Source organism: Lepisosteus platostomus, chromosome 2, assembly GCF_059453375.1.
Source record: "Lepisosteus platostomus isolate fLepPlt1 chromosome 2, fLepPlt1.hap1, whole genome shotgun sequence".
NCBI lineage: Eukaryota > Metazoa > Chordata > Actinopteri > Semionotiformes > Lepisosteidae > Lepisosteus > Lepisosteus platostomus.
In genome coordinates, this window is record NC_142612.1 from 58,223,932 (window position 1) to 58,232,075 (window position 8,144).

At 44.0% G+C, this 8,144-nt stretch overlaps 1 pseudogene; it reads left to right on the plus strand.

Annotated features, from left to right (window-relative positions):
* Positions 1–4,496: 4,496 nt before the first annotated feature.
* On the plus strand, positions 4,497–7,782 carry LOC148676603 (uncharacterized; annotated as a pseudogene).
* The last annotated feature ends 362 nt before the right edge of the window (positions 7,783–8,144 follow it).

An 8,144-nucleotide genomic window follows, 5' to 3' on the forward strand; every position in this document is an offset into this window, starting at 1 on the left:
ACATAAATATTTGTTGTTACACATTAGGTGCTCTTTGAACCCTCTTTAAGTACTCAGCTTTGTACAAAACACATTTCATCTGATGTGCACATAGAATATCTACGCTTCTTGAGGCTTTTTTTTTCCTCTGCAAAAATAACGGCTTTAATAATGCATGAAACAGAAATAGGAGCCCTCACTGTGGTTCACACAGACAGTAATGGCACTTTCCACAGCGGGCTTCGCTTTTGATCTTCACAGCTTGTTACTTTTTTTATTAATCTTTTTCAATGAACATGTCTTTCCTGAAAGCATATAGACTATCAGAAAATGCATAGATAAAGAGCAAGAAACACTTAGTTGCAATATGGTTGATCTTCATCTCTAAGGCATGTCTTTGTGAAGCAATGAAATGGAAAGTCCAAGAAGCATGTGGGAATATGAGGCTTGGAACTTAAACAAATCACGCAGGCTGTTCAAACTCTTATTACGGTTACACATCCTAGTGCATTACTCTTTTTAACACTTTTAGCTCTGCAGAGATTAGGTCTGGTTCCCAAAGTTGTGGAGGTTCATATTTTATTTCTTCGTGACTCGGATCTCTCATTCATCTGTACTTTTATAACACAAGGATAATTGATACTGTAGTTAATACCAGTTACTAATTTGGAAAGCAACCTTAAAGATTAATGATAAAAATTACCTTTGCCGGATATTTAACAATACATCAACTAGCCTGAACCTATCTTGATATACTATAAATGTCTATATGCAAAAACAGTATCCTATAATCACATAAACCGTAGTTTATATTCATTGAAACATAATATTTTTGCTTCAGTGACAGATGAACTCTATTTATAATTTCATTCACATCTGTTTGTTATATTATATATTAAATAATAAATATATTAAGAAACCCTTAAGAACCCTTAAACATGGAGGGAAGTTTTTCAAAAAGCAGAAGAAATTTGTTCTTCCTCTGGTTCCAAAGAACAATTAAATCTTCTTCAAGCTCAGAATGGAAGGTTAACAATAAAATAGTGTTAGAAATTGCATTTGCTACATATTGTTATTCATTTTAAGTGATAATGTCTAGAGTTAAGTGGAGCACTGATGCCATATTTTATAAAGGTGGGTCGGGTTTAATGTAGAAATAAAGTGGACACTTTTTAATAAATACAATGTATAACAAAGAATTAATTATCATAAAATACCCATTACAGTCAAGATGATTCTGAGCAAGGCACTGTAGTTTCTTTGTTTCTGACACAGTTTAGTGATGGAACAATAAAGAAAAGGCAAACCTAAAAGACATCCAAATGTTTATATACATTAATTAGAAACTACACACAAAATGGGAGGCAATAACTATAATCTATTTACAAAGAGGCCATCCATAATCCAAACATGTCCCTGCTTGTCCCCTCAAGGACAGACCAACCATAATGTGAACTAACCAAAATCCAGTTGTTGAGCAATGCAGTTCTGGTTTCCACACAGCACAACACTCTTTAAAACTAATGCTAAACAAGGATAGCCATTTCTCTAAGACAGACACCATATTCCAGAGATCCTGTACAAGCAGGTACTAAAAGGAAATAAATATTCCCTCAAATATAAAAACACAGCCCTTTTGTCCCTAAATGTGCTTCTTGTGCCTTCACTGTTTGACAATACAGATACCAGTTTGATTTCAGTCCTCAGTGGATCTTACCTGCCACATTCTTGCATTAAAGTGCTGGAGATAGAGAGAGTATGGTGGTCTTTGTATCTCTGAAGTCCTGGGCTGGAGTTCTAGACTGGTCACTTGCTCCTTAAATTGCAATATCCTTACTGTATCTCCGCATCTGTTACACACATTTCCTTCTATTTCTACTTCCCACTCAGAGGCAACAACATGTGATTAAACTGCACCTTCCAATCTGATTTTCTTTTCCAAACCTGACCTCTGTTTCAACTGAGTGGGAAGCTCAATGCTAAGTGGCTATGTAAACCCATGTTAGTACAGTATAACGAATATACCCCTGACATGATACAGAGAAGATTTAATAAGCTGGATCAATTTAAAACACTGTTGTTTCAGAATTGTTTATCATCAAATGTCATTACTTTTCAGAACATTTCTGACAGCATTCCTTTACATATCCGGATTGGTTAGTAAAATCAGAAATGCTAGAATTTTGGTAGTCGGCATGTGATTAATGTTACTAAAAAAAACTGAATGTGGCATGGGCAGCGTTCTTTAATTAACTTTCAGCACAAGTTACTTGAAGGCCAGGACAAGGGAGTCACAACAGTGATCAAAACTAGAGACAAATCAGTCATCACAGGAACAGTAATTTAGAAGGAGCCGTATCCACTTTGCCCTCTGCCCTATTGGCGCGTGCCTCTAATACATATGCCCTTCTGTATTACTCCCAAGGTGTCCATACGGAACATGCACCACTCTTGTTCAATGTTGCTTTTAAAAGTCAGTGTTTTAGGAAGTAATGTATTCTTTTCTTAACTAGATAAGTGACTATGATTCTTAGTTACTAAGAAATCCTGAGTAAAGCTCATTAGCATAGCTATCTTCAAAATGTCATGAGGAATTAAAGGTTTTCTGTATTGTACGTTAGGTGAAGTGTTCAAAGAAAAAGGCGTATGAAATCTGTGGTTAAAATATTGACCAGGTCAATTGAATACTTTTTGTTATGGACCAAGTCTGCAAGAATGACAAATGTATTATTCCAGTATATATCTAAGTAATCTTTTCGGCACCAGCAGCCACTTCAAAACCAGTTCCTGAACTTCATGGTATCGGTTGAGGTGCATCTATTCAGCAACACTAGAAGTTACATTAGAGTTATGTTAAATTCAAGGAAATTGCTTGAGTAAACAGATCAAACAACCTATCAATTCCTCTCTCAGAAATGTTGAATTCAGAGCAGTGTCACACAGCAATTTCCAACAGTATAATACAGCTTTAATGTTGGATGTTAATGGTGATTGAGGACAGTGTGACATTGTTGGGGATTTCAGACACTGCATTATAGATACAGTATGTACATCACAGTGGAACCATCTGTTCATCGTGGATGATAATTTCTTGAATAGGCAACATTAGTAACATGATTATTGACAGCATTTAGTTATTCTAAATGTATTTTTAAAAAATGTATAAGCTAAATAATACACAGTGAAATTGAAATATCCTAACGCTGTATATTGTAAATACAGTATGCTTTTACTATTACATTTTACTTTTTTTATTTGCTGAAATGTGTGAACCTGTTTTTATCAATTATAGCTTCTTTATAAACTCCATCAACACTTCTACCTGGGCATACGTTTCACCTATTCAAAGTATGGATTTTTTTCCGTATTATGTTATTATCTGAAATAGGAATGCACAACTCTTCTAACCTGGATGGGATGCTGGTTCATCACAGGGTTACACCCCGCAGTGCTGGTAACCTATTTGGACAGCTGGGAGGCCATGAGCAAACAGAGTAAATTACCTGGATCAAGGAGGATACACCTGTATCTGCAGTGTGGACTTGAAATCCAAACCCTCCCATTATGGTTTTGTGCCTTAGCTTATAACCATAAACTTTCATGTTATAAATGTTGTACTGGGGTGCACAGCTCTCAATTTATACTGTTTTGATTTAAAAAAGAAACTATACACATTATTAAAATGTGTGTGTAAGAAGGGATTGGATTTTTTCCAAGAACATAAAGATGAAACACCATTAACTAAGACAACTCTAATAAAAAACGTTTTTATTGTAATTATGCAAGCCAGTGTTACCATCTCTCAGATCTCTTAGACATATAAATCTGGCTCATGCCGTGTTATAAACAACATAAATTGTTTACTTGAACAATCTATTCCTAAAACCTTAACTTAGCTATTCTATTTTATAGTTACTATAGCCAGTTTTTTAATAGTGTTCCTTATTACCTGCTGAACTAAGTCATCCTTAAAAAAATACTTCTGAGAATTCCATCTTCGATTAGACTGGAGCTATGTGCTACAACTGCAGCTTTTCCCAATTAATGGAGTTTTTAATGAAAGTTCGGGAGGAATGAAGGCAGCCGCGCTCATTCGACACAGCTGCTGCAATTCTCACTAATCCCGACGTAAGCAACCGGTCTCCATAAATATCAAACGTCACCCTCTCCTCTTCCTCGTTCGTTTTCTGCATGGTTTGTTTTTGCCTAGCTCGAATCCGTGCTCCCTTCTCATGGATCTACAAATCCGCCGCTCCGATGAAGACCCTTTCTGCAGCGCAGGAGACTCTCCTACCCTTCTCGTCCAGTCCACCCCCCACAGCTCCCCTCACCTCCGTCTCATCGCCTCCTTCAGCCGCCGTGCCACATCAGCGCCGCTCATCTCCCAGCCAGTCCTCACAAGATCCAACTCCTCGTCGAAGACTGCGTTCCGCCGTCGTAGTCCCTCTCTCATTACAAACCCAGCCTTCCCGTTCCTCCACGGCAAAATCTCCAAATAACCCCCGCTTCTCTTGAGGATGTCCCTGCTGCCGCGCTTCATGCACATCGGCTCCCCCTTCTCCTGGATCATCTCTCGCGATTTCCAACCGGACCGTAGCAAGCCTCCAGAGGATACTTCGAAAACATGGCGTCCATTTTAAAAGAAACGCTTCCAAAAAAAAAAAAAAAAAAAACTTTTTCCCCGTACTTAACCGCAGTCTACACAAGGAAACATCAACTCCCCAGCTTCCCCCGGCGCTCTCTGATGACATCACCCGCGCCGTCGCCACTCATCCCAACGTGAGGACCCCGAGGCCGCCCGCGCCTCTCCCTGTCGCATCTTCTGTCTTGTCTTGTCCTGATATATCCGTGTCTGTCTCTTCCCCCAAGCAATCCATTCCTCTGCTGAACAACTGCACCTAGCCTCTCCCACCCAGCCTCCTGCCCTAAACTCCTTGCTGCCGAGTCTAAGGCCCCAGGCTCACGCCCCTTCCCCCCCCCCCCTTCTCCGCTTAATCTAATTTCTGCACTCTCCTGTCTCTACCTCCGGCGTCCAACACGGCTCAAGCTCCGCCAGCTTGGTGCCTTCGGCCCCGGTTTCTTTTCTTTCGGCCCATGCTGCTGTCTCCACGGCCCGAAGGCCAGCTAGTAAACGACCCCCAGCTCAGCTAGCAGGCGGCCCTTACCCTCCCCCACCCCCTGGCGTCCAAGACGACTCGGCAGCCTCCTCAGTCCTTAACGCAGCCTTCGCTCCTGCTTCAATTCCCAGCAGTCTTCGGCTTCCATATCCCAAGCCACCGGGCTTCAGGCCCCAGATCCGTCAAACCCCTCCTACCACAATCTGCTTTCCGCTCTTCTTCTCTCCTCATCTTCTCCCTTCCCCGGTGTCCAACACGGCATCCGTCATCCCATGCCTTCGGCCCTGGATTCCAATCTCTCCTTTACTAAGGACTTTTTGTCCGAACAGCCGTTCCTCTCCCAGCTCCTCCTAACACACTAAAGTTTAGTCCTCCTCCCATTCCCTTTTCACTCTGGCAGCAAATTCTGAGGTGCGGACGTCAATCTAGCTCACTTTCTCTCTTCCTCCACTTACAACTCCGATTCTAGAACAGTCGACTGCGGCTCGATTTCCATTACTCAAATCTTCTGACCCTCACTCTGCTTCAGTCCTTCGAATTTCCGACTTCTGCTTGGCTTTCAGCATTTTCCACGACATCACGTGCTCCGCCTTTCCCCAACGTCATCAGGAACTCGACGATTACATGCACAGCATCCCCGATCTATCTGTCCTTTTCGAGGGCTCCCTGTTCTACGATTACCATAAGCAGTTCTTGGCCGAGGCCGCTGCCCGCCTACTCCAACGGAACCAGCGCACCTACTAGGGAGCCCTGGACATTGAGCTTTACCGTCGCACTTTCACTGGTGTCCAAGCTCTTTCCTGCGACTTCTGTTCCTCTTGGACACATTCATCAAATCTTTGCCCAGGTACCGTCCGCAAGCCCAACCTCGACTCCGCCCCTTCTCCCCCACAGCATCTATTCTCCCGCCAGGTCTTCTTCAAACCTTCCCGGTCCAAAGATGTTCGCAGTCGCCCCATCGTGATGATCAGAGGCCAACAAATTCCCAACATCTTCAATTCCTCTACACGTACCTCTCCCCTTCGTCGCTTCCTTCACATTCGCAGCTTCTGCGGCGAAGCCCATGCTCGCTCTGCCTGCCCCTGCCGGCCCTTCCATGCTCGCTCCACCTTCAGCGTTCCCAAAAGACTACTGGCTTTTCTGTCTAACCCAATCGACATCCCCGCTCTTGCTTTCGGCCTGCTCCATCACCCCGACCCCTCTTCCACCCACATCTTACTCGACGGCCTTTCCTTCAGATTTTCACCAGGCCCGTGCACACTTCCTTCTTCCTTTGTCTTTTGCAAAAACATTTGCAATCTGCCACCGCCGATCCCCAGTCCGTTGATTCCTTGCTAGCATCCAAAGTCGAGAATGGTTTTACGATTGGCCCACTTGACTCTTCCCCATTCCCTGCATACCACATCAATCCCATTGGTATAGCGGTCCGTCTGGGCGCCTGGCTCGCTAAGGCCAACATCTCCAGTGCCGTTAAAATTATGCCTCCTGACCCAGACCTCTGGCACCTCTTCGGAGTTCATTGGCAGAACAAGTTCTTTGCAGTCCGCCTTACCTTCGGACGTAGGAGTAGCCCAAAAACATTTTCGGTACCTTAGCCGAAGCTCTCGGCTGGATCCCCTCGAATAACTATAAGCTTCCTTTTCTCGTCCACCTTCTCAACGATTTCCTTACCATAGACTTTCCTCACACCCCACTTGCAAGAGCCTCCACCACACTTCTTTCCGTTTTTAGGAAACTAGGGGTACCCCTTGCCATGGACAAAACAACTGGCCCCTCTCATATAATCCAATTCCTCGGGATCACCCTCAATTCCATCAATTTCTCCGCTTTCCTGCCTCGCGACAAAATCGACAGGATCCAGATGTATATCTCTATCTATTCTTCTGCCAAATTTCGCACAAAGAGGGAACTTCTCTCTCCGCTCGGCCACCTCAATTACGCCATGCGTATCATCCCTCAAGGACGGTCTACCTTCTCGACCTCGCCTCTTCCGTGCCCTCTCTTTACCACCACGTAAGCCCTTCAGCCAACTGCAAATCCGAGCCCAGGCTTTGGCAGCTTTTCTTGGCCAACTCGAATGGCATATCTCTTTTCTACGATGACCTCCTCTCTGACACTGAAGATATCCATCTTTTCACAGACGCAGCCCCCTCAGTCGGTTTCGGAGGCTATTACAAAGGCCAATGGTTTGCGGCCCCTTGGCCTCCTGATTTCTCTCCAATCCCTCGCGCCAACCAGTCATCAGCCTTGTTAGAAATATTTCCAATTGTCGTTGCTGCTTCTCTTTGGGGCCACAATTGGAAACATAAACCATCCTCATCCATTCGGCCATCCATGCAGTAGTTCATATAATCAACAAAGGAAGGTCTTCATCCCAATCCATCATGAAATTCCTCTGCCGCCTTAAATGGATTTCTCTCACACATCAATTCATCGGCGTAGCTGCTCACATTCCAGGTCACCTTAATGAGATAGCTGACTCTCTCTCTCTCGCTTCAGGAACTTGGCACCAGATGCAAGACCGAACCCGTGCACAGTATCTCCCTATTCGGAACTCACGTTCCTCCGAATTATCCTTTCCATCGCTATCTCCAGCCGGCCCAGCAAACTATCGCCCCTTGAACTCTCGATTCTTACTGCACTGCCTGGAAGGGCTTCCAATCCTTCCACCTCTCTGCGAACATAAAATTCTGTTCTTTCGACATTCTCACCGCATCATCCTTCGTTCGCTATCGTAGAAACTCACTCAAGGTACGAGCATCCACCACCAAAGTATACCCGTGCGGCATCCACTCCTTTTCGGCACGATCCGTCCATCCCTTATCCACCCTCGAATCACTCTCCTTAAAGGCTTTTCAGTGGCTTGAAAATCACTTCCGAACCTACGCGCACCACTTACCTCAGACATCCTTGAATCCTGCATCAACGTTGTCAGGTTACCACTCACCCTGGGTCGACCGCCCTCTTGAATCTTTATTCTTGTTAGCCTTCTTTATCTTCCTAAGGTGCTCTGAAATTACCGCTAATTCCACATCCTTCGATCCTTCT